Source organism: Dasypus novemcinctus, chromosome 22 (genome assembly GCF_030445035.2).
Source record: "Dasypus novemcinctus isolate mDasNov1 chromosome 22, mDasNov1.1.hap2, whole genome shotgun sequence".
NCBI classification, from domain to species: Eukaryota; Metazoa; Chordata; class Mammalia; order Cingulata; family Dasypodidae; genus Dasypus; species Dasypus novemcinctus.
Genome location: NC_080694.1, coordinates 50,631,337 through 50,649,696, shown reverse-complemented (window position 1 = coordinate 50,649,696; position 18,360 = coordinate 50,631,337). Strand labels below are relative to the sequence as shown.

The window sequence follows — 18,360 nt, the reverse complement described above, 5'->3', positions numbered from 1 at the left end:
TTCGTGCATCACGTAACTTTCATGAAAATGTATTTTAAGTTTCTGAACTATAAAACTCAGGAACGGAAATGTTAAACATCTGAATTATTCTGATGAGTTTAAGTCACTTTATACTCACTAAGCCACTGACTTACATCCACGAATTACAACAAATTCATAGAAGGAGGAACGCAATATTGTAACTATACAAATTTTCTTCAAATTAATCTACAGAGTTAAAGCAATCCCAATAAAAATTCAATAGGAATTTGGGAGAAGAGGTTACAAAATGAATTTAAGGACTTCCAGTCATGCTGAGCTGATCTGGGACGCCCACCCCATCCTTGCCCTGCCCTACACCCTTCTCTGCTAACATATATAAGTACTAGATCAAATAAAATAAATTATTTTAAATGCATAGCTGGACAGAAAGCAAGAAAGGAAACCTTCCAGAAACAAAAAAGAATGCAAAGCCACAATGCTGATGAGGAATTTAAAACCTAATACTTGTCCCAGAGGCTTAAATCTTTGGTCTGTCCATGTGCCAGTTGAGCCCTGGCACTCAGCAGAGTTGCATCACCTACTCTCCAGTGCATTGGACTCACCCATGACAACTAACAAGGAGATGATGATGGACAACATCCCATCCCAAGGAACAGAGAGTGTCTGCAACTGCAAGCAAGATAGTGCCATCCATCTGCCCCATGGGATCTAAGCCCCCTCTCAATTGGCAACAGAGTGGACATTACCATCCTCAAATCCTCAAGATTGGGAAATGAACAATGGACTAAAGTAGACTTATTATTATTCTACTCTAGACCTATTATTCTAGCAAAGGAAGAACTTTTATCATTGATATAAAGGCAGTGGTCACCAGAGGTTCTGAGGGGAGGGAGAGGGTAGAATAGGTGTAACATGGGGGCATTTCAGGACACTGGAGTTGTCCTATATGACATTGTAGTGATGGATATAGGATATTATATATTTTGTCAAAACCTATAAAATTGTGCGGGACAGAGTGCAACCTATAACGTAAACTATAATCCACAGTAACAGCAATGCTTCAATATGTGTTCATCGGTTGTAACAAATGACCACCCTAATGAAGGATGTTGTTAATGTGGGAAAGTGTGGGAGGAGTAGGGATTGAGGCATGTGTATTTTTTAATGTAACATTTATGTAATCTAAAGCTTCTTTAAAAATCAAAAAAATGAAAAATGAATTTTTTTTTCAAACCACCAGTAGGAAGATGAGAATAGGATATTCACCTTGGATCTTTATCACAGCTTAGGATGTGGTGGAGCTAGAATTAAGCACCTTACACAAAGTCAAGAGGTAGGAAGGGCTGGAAAAACCCCATCCTCTCAGAAATGAAGCAGTACAAAAGACCACCACTCCATCTGGGTTATGGATGGAGTAAGAGTCACCTGTGGGATATTAGAGATTTAAGCCTGCTCAAGGCACAAGGAAGAAGTTCAAATGCACTCTAACTATACAGGATTGGAAACTGGATCCAAAACTGAGAAAACATGCAAGCCTCACCAAATGAATTGTAAAACCGTCCCATTGAAAACGTCCACAACCCAAGGCACAAGGATGGCACATGATGATGAACTTAACAGTCAAAGATAACAAGACACATGAACAAGCAGACCACCATGAGAAAGAAGGAGCAGATGAAACAGAAAGGAGAATTTACTGAAAAGATAACGAAGCATTCTGAAAGAATATTAAATAATGTGTTTAAAATGCTCAACAAAATCAAGGAAGGAATGGAACACACAAGTACATGAGACATTATGAAATAAAGAAGAAGTAGGTTTCAAAAAGAACCAAATAGGAATTTAGAAATGAAAACCTTCATCAGTTAAGAAAAAAAAAAAGTAGACCATTGTAAGAGATTGCACTGTTGTTCCAAGCATTCATTTTCATCTTCCTCCTGGGAGGAGTCCAGCTCTCCATCTCCCTGATGTTAGGTTGGCCATTGACTTGTTTGGGCCAGTGGCATAAGTGACGACATAGCAGGTGAAAGCAGAGGCTCTAGGGAACATTGCAAGTCTCGGGCAGGCATCTTGTGAACAAGGAGAGCCTCACATCCCAGAAAGGGGCTCCCTCTTCCTTCAGCCTGGATCTCAGAATGAGAAGGCACAGAGGGAAAACTGAACTTGGTCTACACCACACCCAACCTATAGCCACTAATATGCAACTGTGAGCAAGAAATAGATATGGCTTGTTGTAAGGGGTTACTCTGAATTTTCAAAGCAAAAGCTGATCAATGCAGCCAGCTGAAAAGAGATACCATAAAATTAAAGATAAATCCAAGGAAATTCTTGGACACAAAACTGAGAAAAAACAAAACAATGGAAAATATGAATTAAGAGATATAGAAGGTAGAATGAGAAGCTCCAGCAAATGCTCAGAATAATTCTGAGAGGACAGACTACAGAAAATGGGGAAGGTATTAGTTTTTCATAGCTATGTAACAACTTACCACAAACTTAGCGGTTGCTCTGGGATTCTAGCCACGAGATCCATCACAACATGGCTTCTTCTTCTTTTTTTTTTTTTTTTAACATGGCTTCTTCTAAACCAGCAGGAGACTCTCTCTTCCGCCTGCTATGGAGGAGGCTTACATAAAGAAACATAATCATGGGAGTGACACCCCAACAACTTCCCAGGTCCCATCCACAACCAAGAGGAGGCAGGTTAGACAGGGTATATATACCAGGTCAGAGGGAATCTTAGAGAACATCTTAGAATTTTGCCTACTATAGGGAAAAAGCAATATTAGAAGATATAAGCAAGGGTATACAACTTGTAAGTGGTAGGCAGAGCTGGTTCAAGTCTCCCACTTCCTGCTCTTAGCATTATGCAAAAGAGTGCATGGTATTTAGCAGAGAGCTGGAGCAACACAGCACACTGTCCCCAGGATCCTGAGGGCACAGCAAGGGTTTCCTCTAGAGTCAAAGAGGACTGAGATATGTCCCCATGCTGAATCATCACCTTTCTTGAACCATCCTTTCAGCTCAGTCCAACAGCCTATCTCTGGGTCCAATTTCTGCTCGATGAGATAAACTGCACTTGTTCTCTGTCAGTGTAAATATGTGTATTAGTCAGTCAAAGGGGTGCTGATGCAAAATATCAGAAATTGGTTGGTTTCTATAAAGGGTATTTATTTGGGGTAGGAGCTCACACTTACCAGGCCATAAAGCATAAGTTACTTCCCTCACTAAAGTCTATTTTCACGTGTTGGAAGCAAGATGGCTGCCGACATCTGCAAGGGTTCAGGCATTCTGGGTTCCTCTGGGCTCAGCTACTCTGTTTCCTCCACAAGGTCAGCTATAGACTATGAAGCTCTCTAGGCTTTGCCTCTGTCCACAAGGTCAGCTGTAGACTCTCAGGCAAAGGGCTCTGTCTCTTTCCCCAGGGTTCCAATTTAAGACTTCAGCATCACACTCCAACATCAAAACTCCCAACATCAGAAACCCACAACTCTGTCCTTTGTCATGCCTTTTATCTGTGAGTCCCCACCCACCAAGGGGCAGGGAATCAACGCCTTAATGGCTTGGCCCAATCAAAGCCCGAATCAGAACTCAGTCAAGCCAGATCAGATTACAAACATAATTCAGTATCTATTTTTACAATTCATAACCATATCAAACTGCTACAATATGTGATGCATAATTCACACATGTTTTTCAGGTTGTCTTGTTCAACTTTTAGGAATACATTAATAGAAATGCTATTTTGATTGCCCCCTTGTCGTTCCTCTAGCATTCAACGACTTTGACTAAACGATGTTACAAATTCTGGGAAGACAATATGGAATGCTAATAGTTTAAAGCCCTTTGAAAATTTCCCAAAGCTGAGAAGACAAGTCATTAGGATTCTTGTTTATTCTAGAGTTTATTGGTTTATGGGCATCACTTCATTGTTTTACAGGAATGCATGTTTTTTTTTTTAATTGATCAATGACTGATTACAAATGGAGACCAATTAATCCGAGGCATTTATTGCTTCTGTGGTTCTCTGTATACAGATGTGGGAAATGTCTTATGTGATTATTATAAACAGGCAATATCTCAGATGTCTACATTTCCCCAGCTGTTGAACAGATTGCAAACCTTATATCTATTTATTTATTTTCCCCTTCCCCTCCTCCTGCCCTGCTGTTTTTGCTGTCTGTGTTGTCTTCTCTTCTCATTTTTTCTCCTCTAGGATTCATTGGGATTCGATCCTGGAGACCTCTGACTGGGAGAGAGGTTCCCTGTCAATTGCACCACCTCAGTTCCTAGTTTCTGCTGCCCTTCACCTTGACTCTCCCCTTTTCTCTCTTGATGAGTCATCATCTTGCTGTGTGACTCACTTGCATGGGGCACACAGCTCACCATGAGGGCACTTGCGCAGGCACTGGCTTGCCATGCAGGCACACTTTCCCTTCTTCTTTTTCACCAGGAGGCCCCAGGGATCGAACCCAGGTCCTCTATATGGTAGGCAGAAGCTCTATCCTTGAGCTACATCCACTTCCCTATTTTATATATTTTTAACTGATTAGTTAAAATATTCCTAGAATCACTTTAAGAAATGAAAATCATTACTGCGACATTTCTGTAAATAAGTTTAATTCGTATAATAACTGTCTCTGCCATCCCTTCCATCCTCTTGTCAATTATGTATCACTGTATGACAACAGATGGTTTTATATGTTCAATATATATATATATATTGAATTAAACAGGGCTTGTGAGAATACAATCAGATCATTACTTCATTTTCACCATTGCCTCTTTAAGTTTATCTTGCTGATTGGGACTTTCCTTGTCCATAGATGAAATTCTGGGCAGTTACCATGACTTTTCTAGTCACTCTTCCCTCCCCACCCCCAGTGGCTCCCTCGTCTGTCTGTTCATCATGTCTGCTCATTGTGACTGCTTGTTGTCTTTAGGAGGCACTGGGGACCAAACCCAGGACCTCTCATGTGGGAGGTGGATGCCCAACCGCTTGAGCCACATCCAGTACCCTGCTCATTGTGTCCGCTCATTGAATCAGTTCATCTTCTTTAAGAGGCACCAGGAACCAAACCCAGGACCTCCCATGTGGGAGGCAGGCATCCAACTGCTAGAGCCACATCCACTCCCCTCTAATCACTCTTAAATAATGAAGTTACCATAAGTCACTCTAAGCCCTCCAAATTCACAGTTCTGTAATGTATGAGTCCAAATCTAGTATAATACTCAAGATCTTCTAATTTCACTTAAATATCTGCCTTCCTTTGGCCATGGCCTGCACAGCACCAGCCACTTACCCTGGGAAAGGGACATGGAAAGTTCCCTCTCGCTTTCCCAGCCTGCAAATCTAGATTATCCCAGTTTCTGGTACCCAAGTGGTGATGACATGGAGGGAGGAGGAGGCAAGCAGGAAAGTTCTTCCTTGACAAATACTGACATGATTATCTAATGCCAATGCGGTGGTCTGCAGGATTGGTGGGTACTTAAAGCTGACTCTCTTGGTGAGGGGGGGGTGAGAAATAAGGGGTCCCTGCATTCCTAGGAGAACCTCCCACCCCACCCCCATCACTGGGGATGTTTCACCTGCACTGCCCTTTTCGTAGATGGTTATTTATGGCTCTTTTCCCAGTGGCCCTACTGGGATTCCAGTTCGCTCCCTTACCATGACCTCAGATGACCCCGGGCCAACCTGCTGTCCAACTTTGGTCCCTGGGAAACAGTCCTGTGTGTTGTGCTCCTTCAAACGATGGGGCAATGCAGCGACATCATTTTTGCTTCACCATCAGAGGAGCTAGCTATCAGATGAGCATTTCATCACTTAGAGGTAAATCCTTTCCATTTCTATGGCCTGAATCACTGATCCACTATGCCTTCAATCGGCAGCGGCCACACATTAAAATATTCCAAAAGACCTCCATAAAGTCCCTTGCTCTAGACTTGAGTTGAAAGGACAAGTGCCTAACACCTCACCCTCATGGAGGCCAGAGGGGATTCCCAAACCCCCCAACAGCTCTCTAAAAATCATCTTCTAACCATTATTCATTGGACATCCCCAGGCTCATTTATGGGCTAGCCATGGCTGGCGAGCTAACAGCAAAGGAACGGTGCTAAACAGGTTCTCCTGGACTTGCTGTTCCAAGCACTGCTCTGAAGTCTAATATCAGACTTTGGAGCGTGGCTTCTATCACCTTGGTGCCCCTATTGCTTGGGGCCTCAGCAAAACCCGAAACTAAAAAGGTTCCATTTTAACATCCTGTTACACGCACACTCGTGTTTCTACCAATCGGTTCGTAGAAATATTTGTATTCTGTTGGCTCACAGACTCCTGGAAGCAAGACTGGAGTGCCCAAGAGCCAAATAATTCCACAATTCAAGGTTGAAGGGCCAACCACGAAGGGGTGAAGTGACAATGGCCGAGGCGGGTTGTCAGGGTGGGGTGGGGGCCCGGTTAAAGCACACTGGCGCAGGATTCGGGGAGAGACTCAGAATACACAACCCGTCTTCCCTACCACACACTGGACTGAAGTCATGAGTCCTCACCCCCAGCCCTGCACTTCCTGTGTGACATCACACGCAACATAACCACACAGACTGGAGTTACCGTAGACTCCTCCCTCTTCCTGACAAGCCACATCCAATCCATCACCAAGTGCTCTTAATGCTATTCACAAAACATCCCCGCATCTTGCTCCTCTTCTCAACTCCTCTACCACCACTTTAATTTAACTCCTCATGAAATTTTGCCTCTTGTTTTTTAAGATAGGAGAGTGGAGCATGTTTGTTTGCTAATGGAAGAGTCAATAGAGAAGAAGAGATTTAAAATATTTGAGAGAGAAGATCATTGATGAAGCCAGATCCCTGAAGGGAAGGTGAGGTGGAAACTTGAAACTAGGGGAAAAGGCACATCTTAGGTAGAAATGAAAAACTTTACTTCTGAGATAGTGACTTTCTCATAAAGCTAAATTGATTCAAATGTTTAATTGTTGAAATTTTCTTTCCTGTATGAAATAAGATATTAGATGGGAGTATTAATATTTTTAATGTCCTTATTTGAAAAAAAAATTAAAACTTGACAAACTTTCCATTCCTAATTATTTTTTTTAGGATTTCTTTTATTTACTTATTTCTACCCTCCTCCTCATTGTTTGCACTCACTGTGTGTTCATTGTATGCCATGTCTGCTCATCTGTTTTTTTAGGAGGCATCCAGAACCAAACCCGGGACCTCCCATGTGGTAGGCAGGTACCCAACTGCTTGAGCCACATCTGCTTCTCCCTAATTATTTTTTATTTTATTGTTCCTTTAAATCAGAATCTCCTGTCTTGACTGTCCCTCTAGCTACTGACCTATCTTTCTCCTTTCCCTTTAATAATAATAAGTTATTAAGAGAAACATTCTTATTAGCAGTTTACACTTTCCTATCTTCCCAAAATTATTAATCATTCCAGTGCAGTTTTGCTTCTGCTGAATCTCTGTACTGAAACTGGGATTGAGGCCACCACTGACCTCCAAATTGCCTAAACCAATGGGAACTTCTTTGTCCTCCTAATACACGTGAAAGAATGTTCCTGTCATCTTAAACCTCTATATTCCCTTTGTTCCTCGGCTTTACTTTCCCAGGTCTTTCTCCTACACTTGCGCCACTCCTTCTCCATCGCCTTTTGTTGCCTTGTCCTCGGTGTCCCTCAGGCTTTCATTATTGGAGCCTCTTCTTGCCCCACAGTCTCTCTGAGCTAGCTCATCCATGCTTTCTACCACCATCTGTGTTCTGGCAATTCCTATATAATTATCTTGTGTAATCTTTACAACTCCATGAGGTAATAGTATATTTTTCTGGGTAAAGGAAATGGGACCAAGAAAACGAAAGTAATTTGCAAATGGTTACAAATGTTATTAGTGTTAAGGAAAATATTCAATTCACGGCTTTCTGAATCCAAAGGCAATGTTCCTTTGACTCTAAAATAACTGTTTCAAGGATAAAATTAGACCGTAAAAAGGTGTTTGAGAATGTAATATAATTAAACTTTTCCCTTCTCCTTTCATCTGACCACGTAGTCAAGTGCAGGTCTACACCATAACGAACAACCTCTTTAACTCTTAATTCTGGGCTCACACGGATTACCTTGCTAAGAGAGAGCAAAGAGAAAAAACACCAGGCAGAGAAAAAGACTCCTTCAATAGAAGGAGACCCTTCGAAAGAATTACCACAAATGATGCCTAATAAAATAAAGGTGCTGCACAGAAGAAGATTTTACAAATTTTCTATTGAGTGGACTCAGTGAGAATTAAAAGGACATTATAGTGCAAAACCATAGTAAGTAATCATAAAGCAGGAAGGAGCTGAGGTTAGGAAAGAACACTTAGATATAAAAAAAAATCATGGGCAAATAAAAAGTTACAATGGAAGAAATGAGTAACAGATTGGACATGACTAAAAATCTAGACAAAATAGAAGATAAATCTGAGAAATTCCGCCAGTATTCAAAGAGCAAATAGGAGATTAAATTTATTAAATAAAAGATGAGTTAGGAGAGGTGAAGACATACATGTGTGCATTAAATCCCAAAAAAATCTAGACAAAATAGAAGATAAATCTGAGAAATTCCGCCAGTATTCAAAGAGCAAATAGGAGATTAAATTTATTAAATAAAAGATGAGTTAGGAGAGGTGAAGACATACATGTGTGCATTAAATCCCAAAAGAAAATATCAACAAAGAAATCATCAGGGAAAAAAGTTAATCCTTGAAATGAAAAAAGATTAAATCTTCAAATCAAAACTACTCAAAGAATACCTGGAAAAACAAAACAGAATATCACCATTATACACTTCAGTAAAAGCATTTCATATTAGAGAAAAGAAAATAATGCTTTAAGCATCCAGAGAGAAAAACAGATTATCTACAAAGGAATCATATCCAGGCAAATCTCAAGCTTCTATTCTATAACCATAATTGCTAGAATTCCGTGGAGCAATATCTAGAGAGCATTGAGGTAAAGACCGCGACCCAAGTATTTTATATACAGCAAGGAAAAGAGAAAAACATTCTCAGCTATACAAGAGCTCCTGAAAGAAAATTTATTGAAAACAGTTTCAGCTATACATGACCTCCTAAAAAAAATTACTTGAATATATACTTAAATTAGTTAAGATATGAATTTAAGACTACAGACACTGTAATAGTATTGAAATAGTGGTAAACAGTAGAACAACTTAAATAGAATTAAATCTAAATAAGATTTGTGAATAAGGACATAAACGTCAAAGAAAATGTCAAAAATAAGGTATTAAAAGATAAAGCATTTCAGCATTTATTAATAGAAAAAAAAAATCCTAAATTTTATCTTCAAACACTAGGAAATGGGAGACCTAGAGAAAGAGAGAGAGAGTAAATGTGCCAAATTTCTCATCTTACAGATGACATGTAAGATGACAATTTCTTCCCAGCCCTGATTAGAAAACAAGTATATACATGTGTGTGACTACACATGTATGTATAAAACAAAACAAAGGCAGCAGTAGCAGATTTTTTAAAATATGATATCTATAAGTTCACAACTATTATTATATACTTATTGTTTATGTATGTTTATGTATGAGTGATATATGTCAATAAATTAATTTTAAAATATATGATATCTACCTCTCAATCCACTGTATGGAAAATGAGCAAATAATAAATAGTACAGAGAGTTCAGCCCCCAGAGAGGGTGGGCCCTAGGGCCAGTGGCTGCCACGCCAGTTCTTGGAAAGGGTGGAGCTGTTGTTCTGAGAAGCATGGAAGATGAAGTGTCAAGCCACAGAAGACTCTCAGAACTTGAAATCTAAAGGAATGTGCCCTGCTGGGTTTTAGACTTGTTTGGACCTATGACCCCTACTTTCCTTCCAATTTCTCCCTTCTGGAATTGAAATGTTTATATTATGCCTATCCCACCATTGTATTTTTGGAAGCAGATAACTTTTTTCTAGCAAACAAGCCCATCAGAAGGAGAGGAATTTTGCCCCAGGATATAACACACCCATAATTTATTTTGATGAGACTTTGAACATAGAGCTGTTAATGAAATGATGTAAGGCCTTTGGGATATTGGGTTTGGGTGGATGTATTTAATCTGTCTTTTGGGAGTCCAGAGGGTGGACTGTGGTAGATTGAATTATGGGCCCCAATTTATACATGCTCTAAATCTTAATCTGCTTTCCTGTGAGTGTGAATTCATTATAAATATGACCTCTTGAAGGTGTTATTTTAAGTTAAGGAATGGCTGAACTGAAAGAGGTTGGGTCTTAATTCAGATCACTAGAGGCCTTATAAGAAGAAAGAAACTGGAAGCCAGAGTTGGAAGGATATATGGGGAGGCATCAGTCGAACCTGCAAGAAAAAGGAGAGGACATCATCAAGTGATGTGAGCCAGGGATCCAAGCCAAGGAGTCCTTGGACTGCTGGCGGCCAGCACTAGAATGTTACAGATTTGGGGAGAAAGCATCGCCTTGCTATCACACTATTTTGGACTTTTCCTAGCCTCAAAACAGTAAGCCAATAAATTCTTATTGTTTAAGGCAAAAAAAAAAAGTCCAGATAGCTAAAAATAATACTAATGTGTAACAGCATATATAGGCAATTCTTATGATATACTGTTAACTTTTTTAAAACAGAACGCATGGGGGAAAACACCCTCAATTCTATAACAGCAAAATTGATAGATACACAAATAGTTAAAAAAAAAAAAAAACTGGATAGGCAGTTATACCAAAATGTTAGATGGGATTATCTCTGGGTAGTGAGAATAGAGATGATTTTGATATTCATCTTTACACTCCTCTGTATTTTCCCAAATCAAAATGTAAAATAAGTCAGTTGCCTGATACCCATTAATCTTTTTAATAAGCCTTTTTATAAACTTAAATATATTTATAAATAATTTTATATATGATAAGCCTAATACTATTACCTCTTTCTGCTCACATGGTTTCCAAAAAAACATTTTAATTGTGATAACTTTCTGAAGGATGCTAATGGAAAGTTTGACTTAAAAAAAAAAAGTCTAAGTATTATCAGTTAGAAGTATTAACAGAGAACTTACTTGAAAGTTTAAAGCAAGATTCCACAAGGCATTTATTACACACTCTCTAAGAAACTATTCAGGGACAGGGAGGGGAAGGGATGGAAAGGGCAAACATTCTGCCCAAGTTGTATGCAAGCAACATTCCCAAGCTGCAAAACTGGGACCTAGGCTGGGCCGAGGGTGTGGCCATGGGTCAAATGCTGTATGATCTGGACCTGCCAGTGGAGTCTTTCAAAATATTTACAAAGGCTTCCTATGAATCTACTAGTTTAGAGAATAACCTCTGCTTTTGGAAATATGGAAGTACCTACAATGGAAGAATGGTGACCAAAAAGGAACACAGCCTTCTCCAGGCCCCAAGACATTTTCCAAATTGGAAAGGAAAAAATAAATTATCTCTATTCACAGACAACATAACCCTATAAATAGTTATCCAAAGGAAGTCACAAGAAAGAGTGGGAAAGGGCTAAGTTCAATTCTCACAAAGGGGCAGCTGGAGCCCGCTCTGCTGTTCAGGGAGGGAGGGTAGGGGTTCTAGCGGCTTTGGCCCACTAAGAATTTGAAAAGTAGCTCTGAAACAAGGGAGGGCCAATGGTGAGTGCTGGGAGTGGGGCCAGTAGTGAAAGTGGCACCAAATTTGAAAAGCGGGCCAGGAGTAAAAGCGGTGCAGAGCCCACCCAGCCCGACGGAGTGTAAGGAATACAGGATCAGGGAATCAGAACGGAACCACGTAAGTTAGTTAGATCTCTCGGATAGGCTGTTACCTTTGAAGTACCCAATCAGTGGGGAACAGGGGAGGGACCTGCATGTTAGGTTTAGGTTATAAATATCACTGTTTCTTGTTATTTGGCATGCCGGCCATTTTATCCAGGTCATGTGCCCGTTCTTGCAAAATCATTAATAAAATTCTTTTCTCCTGCACAATCGGGTGAGCTTTTGTTTTGTTACAGGTGCAGCTTTCTTTCCAACAAAAGCTACTAGACAAATTCAGCAAAGTTGTAAAGATCGACACAAAAATCAAATTATGCTCTATAGACCAGCAATGAACTATCTAAAGAGGAAATTAAGAAAGTAGTTCAACTCATCCACTGCTGGTGGGAATGCAGAAGGATCCAACCATTCTGGAGGACAGTTTGGCAGTTTCTCAAAAAACTAGCCACAGACTTGCCATATGACCCAGCAATTCCACTGCTGGGTATATACCCAATAGAACTGAAAACAAGGACACAAAGCAATATATGCATATCAATGTTCATAGCAGCATTGTTCGCTATTGCCAAAAGTTGGAATCAACCCAAATGCCCATCGACAGAAGAATGAATAAATAAAATGTGGTATATACATACAATGGAATACTATTCGGCTTTAAGAACAAATACACTACAAACACATGTGATAACATGGATGAATCTTGAGAACCTTATGTTGAATGAAGCAACCCAGGCATTGAAGGACAAATACTACATGACCTCAATGATATGAAATAAGTAAACCAGGCTGCCTCAGAGAGCTAGAGACTGGGTGATAGGCTTACAGCAAATTGGGGGGTAGAGGAAGGATGTAAGCTGACACCTACATGGGAGAAATCTATGATAAGCTGGAGGTAAGTATTTGTACAAGGAAGGGATAAAATGGGGGCATAGAGTTATCTTTGGGTGGGGCTTTGCAGGCTTGAGGGGGGCTAGGGATGGGAGGATGGGTTATATTGTCCAAGAAATTGGGGGGAGGGTGGGGCAACATACGAACATAGGAGATTGTCAGGTATTTGGTTGAGAGTATAATGCTGAGAAAACCTTTTCAAAAATATAATTAGGAAAGTTACCTGTTTAAGATGCTTAAAGGGGATAATCTGACGCAGGACAGGCTCCTAGGGAATATGTGAATGCTCATTTTGCCATAGCGGGTTATATCATGGGATAGAGACCCATATAATGAGAGTGAAGGTATAACCACATCCTGGGGAGGACTGATGCCATCAAATAGAGGGAATTGTATCTTTCAAGAGAAATAGTGGCTCCCAGTGCATTAGGGCAGTTGAGCATATTAAGCCCTCAACACTGTTGCAAGTATCTCTGAACATGGCCCTTCAAGCAATGAAGATTGACTGTCACTGTGGGCCCTAAAGGGAGTGGGAAAGAGGTATTGAATAGATGGAACCAATGTAACTGTGTGGGCAATAGAAGTGTTCCACAAGAGTATGCAAGGATGGATATAAGGCATGTAAAATTACACCAAAAATATATAGGGGCTGATAGGCTAAAATGTAAATCATAATGTAAAACATAAGACAACTAAAAATTTAGAAAATTGTATAGTCTGAAATATAAACCACAATGTAAACACAAATGTTACCTTGTTTGAAAGCTATTGTCTTAATATCTATACATCAGTTCCAGTAAATATAGTATGAATATGTAAAAAGATTATTGCTGTGAAAGGGAAAAGGTTTTCTGTTGGAAATGTGGGACTACTGTATATTGTATATATGAATTACTGTGATCTAAAATTCTTGTGAAGATAAGCTTAATAATTAGAAAAAAGAAAAAGATAGGACGTAGACACTGAGGAAAAGACGAAGTAGTTGCCTTGCCAATTTGCACACAAGGCAACACTTATTGCAGTGATGGAAGGCAAAACATAAAAGCAAAGCTTTTGCATTTTTAAATTTTTTGATACCCCAATTTATTTTTACATTAATTTTTCCAAATTAATATGTATTCTATATCTAACCTTTAAACTCATCACTATTTTCCATTTTACTATTAAGGGAACCTGGCAATATATTGGGCTTCACTTTTCAGGAAGTTTAGGATCACAGAAAGGTTCAACAATGGCAGCAGAGGAATACTGGTGTGGGATGTTATTGACAGGGGACACATGGTTGGCAGGGAGTTCAACAGGGCATATATCCAGGGCACATAAAAAGTGTTTGGATATTTTCATACTGGATACAATTAAAAACAACAACTGAGGGAGTACTGAGTTCCTAGCCAGGGGAGCTCTATCACAGTCCCTAAAGGAACAGCAACAATCCCCCAAGTGCAACAACAATGACCAAAAAAGAATGAAAGTCCAACAATGAGCCCTTGACACTAATGACTATACTTGTGAGCCTGTACACCTGAAATAAGAACAAAGCCTAGAGCTGCAGGGTGCCTAAGAGTTACCTCCTGAGAGCCTCTGTGTTGCTCAAATGTGGCCAGTCTCAAAGCCAAACTCAGCATGTAAATGCGTTGCCTTCCCCCCAGCGTGGGACATGACTCCCGGGGATGAGCCTCCCTGGTGCTGAGGGATTACTACCAAATACCAGCTGATGATGTAACTTGAATAAAAAGGTCAACTGGGACCAGCAGAATATCTCAGTCTACATATAATACCAGGAGTTAAAAATGCTTTTTGACCTGAATCAAGGGGGAAATGGAAAGGACAAATGAGATTATATGGCTATGAGTCTCTGAAAAAGAGCTGGGAGGTTATCAGAGGGGTTGCCCTTATGCACACCTGAGCAGAGTCCCAGAGACAGATAAAGGAGATACAACCCCAGGTATTGGTTCTTCTGAGGGCTACAGAGACCCAGAGGTTTTATGGTCATGGCAGATGGAGTTCAGTGCCATGTCAGTTGGCCCTTCTTTGGAGTTTGTGTTTCTGTGTGGTGGAGCTGGACTCAGATGTGATCTTTTTTCACAAGCTTCTCCTGTTACTTTTACCAGAACTGTAGTTGGTGCTGGAGTTTAATATATACCCAAGGGATCTGAATCTCTGGACTGACCATATGATAGCCAGGCTCTGAGCCTCAACAGACTTCAGCTCCTACTTTCTGGTTTGTTGGCCTTACCCCACTCAGCTAACATGGAGTTGAAGAAGGTCAACCACCACACCATGGAGCCAAGAGTGCCTACAACTGAAAGCAGGAGGATTGCACCCAGCATCCATGTGGAATCTAAGCCCCCTCTTGATATAGATGTGGAGTGGACACAACCATTCCAAGGTCCACAGGATGGAGGAATAGAATATGGATGAGAGTGGACTTACTGATATTCTATTCATGAACTGTTGTGATTAGTAATCAAAGAAAATGTGGCATTGGTGTGGAGAAAGTGGCCATGGTCGCTGCTGGGTGTGAGGAATGGGAGGAAAAGATGAGATGTGGAGGCATTTTTGGGACTTGGAGTTGTCCTGGGTGATGCTGCAGGGACAGTTACCGGACACCCATGGCCCACTGGGTGGAATGTGGGAGAGTGTGGGCTATGATGTGGACCATTGACCATGAGGTACAGCAGTGCTCTGAGATGTAGTCACCAAATCCAATGAATGTCTCATGATGATGGAGGAGATTGTTGCTATGTGGGGAGGAGTGGGGTGAAGGGGGTGGGGGGTATATGGGGACCTCATTTTTTTTAATGTAATATTAAAAAAATTAAAAAAAATTTAAAAAAAGAAAGTAGTTCATTAGCAGTGGCATCTAAAAGAAATATCTAGAAATAAATTTAACCATGGCATCTGAAAAAAATAATCTAGGAATATATATATCCAAGAGGTGAAAGACCTGTACACTGAAAACTATAAAACACTGCTGAAAGAATTTAAAGACTTAAATAAAAAGAAGAACATCTCACATCCATGACTTAGAAGACAATTATTTTTAAGAGTCAATACCACCCAAAGCAATCTACAGAGTCACTGCAATACCTATAAAAATTCCAGTAGCCTTCTTTGTAGAAATGGAAAAACTGAACTTCAAATTCAATTGCAAGAGGTCCCAAACAGCCATAACAATTTTGAAAAAGAACAAAGTTGGAGGACTCTCTCTGATTTCAAAACTTATTACAACTTTCAGGAAGATGGAGGATTAGAGAGATATGGGGCTCACTTCTCTCCCAGAAAAATAGCTGAAGGACAGGCAGAAATGACCTGAAAAAAAAAAAAATGTTTTAGGGTTTAAGGCATCAGGGGAAGGCTGGATATCAGGGCAAAGGAAATGAATCTTGATGAGAAAACTCCATTAGTAAAAACTGCAGCTGCACCTGCCAGTGCCTATGTACCACACCACCACCACCACCACTACCACCCCCCTTTGGAGAAGACAGCTTTGAATTCTCTGGCCTCTGGCCAGCAACAGCAACAGATAAAAAGAGGCCTCAGGGGTCTACCTTCCCAGGAACAGGGAGAACGAGGGATGAAGCCTAAGGGCTGTGTCCCAGGAGCCCTGCCAGGCTGGGTGGGGCGGCACTATTGCACCATTGTTTGCCCAGGGAGGTGGCAGGGGACAAAAGAGATCCAACTCTCTCAAGCACCCTCCATACTGACTGGGACTGGTTGTTGAGGACACAGAGGGGAGTAGAATTATTTCTACCCAGGAAAAGGAAAGGGGCTGCCCATAAAGGTTGGAGAACTGTCTCTGAGAAAGTTTGATTTGCAAGGTTTGAATAGCCTGGAGGCAAGATCCTCTTTCACATTCTTATAGGAAACACATTCCCACATTCCTACCAGGGTGTGAACTGAGACGGCTGCCTGGCTTAGAAGGGGTTGAAGAAGAATCAGAGGAAGAAGCTGACTAAAGAACCAGCTAACGCCTAAAATTGTGCAAAACATACTATTGCCATGATATAACTGCATTTGACCTAACCACTGTGAAAATTCAGTCCAGTGCTTTCACAATATTTAAAGCAGAAACACATCAGTAAGATTTCCTCCTGCATATGGTTTCTGGTACTGTAATGTCTTAATCAGAGTCTACCATCAAATATTTTAGGAGTATCTTTACGATTTAGATAGTACATTAGCAGCATGCAATAATTACATCATAAGTTGTTCAGCAGAGGCTGGCTATTGCAAGAACATTCTTTGCTGCCAGTTATCTTCGGCTGTTTTAAATCAGAAAAGTGAATACTGACTATAGAAATGCACTTAGCTCAGGAATACTTGAGTTCTTGCAATATTTGATTATCCATTTCATTGTTTCAGAAAAAATTTTAATTGTAATTGATGGTTGTTGCCATAATAAGATATTGCCTGTATTTCTACCTCTAGTGATGTGCTTTATGTGCTGGATTATAAAATACTCTCGAGCCTGGGCAAGTGCACAAGTCTTTCTAAAAGAAACATAGTTTACTTGCACAAAACTGATCAGTTCTGAGAGATTGTTAATGCCACTGAAGTGGTTTTTTGTGGGTGTGAAACAAATGGTGAGAATTTGAATTCTTCCTCATTATAGTATTGAAATTGTCTACTTAATTTACCAAGTTATGTTCATGCCATGATTTTATATATTTTATATACTTCTATCTATCAATAAACATTGTGACACTTGAAGAAAAAAAAAAAAGAATAGCCAAAAGAGTAAAAAGACAGATGGGAAAAAAAAAAGAAAGGATATCCAAAAGAAAAAAGAGACAGACAAAAATAAAAGACCCATATTTGACAATGAAAACCACAAGAAAGCCAAAGAATAAATGCTGGAAGTGGAAATAAATAATGCATTTACAATAATATCATTGAATGTGAATGGATTAAACTCCCAAATCAAAAGATATAAGCTGACAGAACAGATTTTTTTAAAAACATGAGCCATCCATATGCTGCTAACAGGAGACTCACTTTAGATCTAGGGATACAAATCAGCTGAAAGTGAAAGGTTGGAAAAAAGATATCTCATGCAAACAGTAACCAGAACAGAGCAGTTATAGCTAAACTAACATCAGACAAAACAGACTTTAAATGCAAAAAATGTATAAGAGATGCAGAAGGTCCTTATGAACAAAGGGGATAATCTACAAGGAAGAAGTAACAGTCATAAATATGCATCTAACCAGAGTGCCCCAAAATATGTGAGGCAAACTCTAGCAAAACTGAAGGGAGAAATAGACTCTAGACAATAATAGCTGGAGACTTCAACACACCACTCACATTATTAGATAGAACAACTGGAAAGAAGATCAAGAAGGAAACAGGAACTAAACAACATGATAAGCTAGACCTAATAGACATATACAGAACTTTGCATCCCAAAACAGTAGGTTATACATTCTTCTCAAGTGCTCATGGATCTTTCTTCTGGATAGACCACATGTTGGGTCACTAGGCAGGTCTCAATAAATATAAAAAGATTGAAATGATACAAAGCACCCTCTCAGATCATAATGGAGTGAAGCTGGAAACCAATAATAGACAGGAAAGGGGGAAATCTGCAAATGTGTGGGGGCTGAACAACACACTCCTAAACTATCAGTGGATCAAAGAAGAAATTGTAAGAAAAATTAGGAAATATCTCATAATGAATGAAACAAGAATACAACTTATCAAGATTCATG

At 39.9% G+C, this 18,360-nt stretch overlaps 1 protein-coding gene across 2 annotated transcripts in view; it reads right to left on the bottom strand.

Moving 5' to 3' along the window:
- RNF144B (ring finger protein 144B) overlaps window positions 1-18,360 on the bottom strand; it is a 220,906-nt gene that overhangs the window by 188,340 nt on the left and 14,206 nt on the right. Inside the window, exon 2 of one of the 2 annotated variants that reach the window (XM_071210992.1) lies at window positions 2,472-2,608. The exons of the other annotated variant lie outside the window; for it this stretch is intronic. The gene's annotated coding sequence lies outside the window, so the exon portion shown is untranslated. The remainder of the gene's footprint in view (window positions 1-2,471; window positions 2,609-18,360) is intronic. 2 annotated transcript variants of the gene reach the window in all.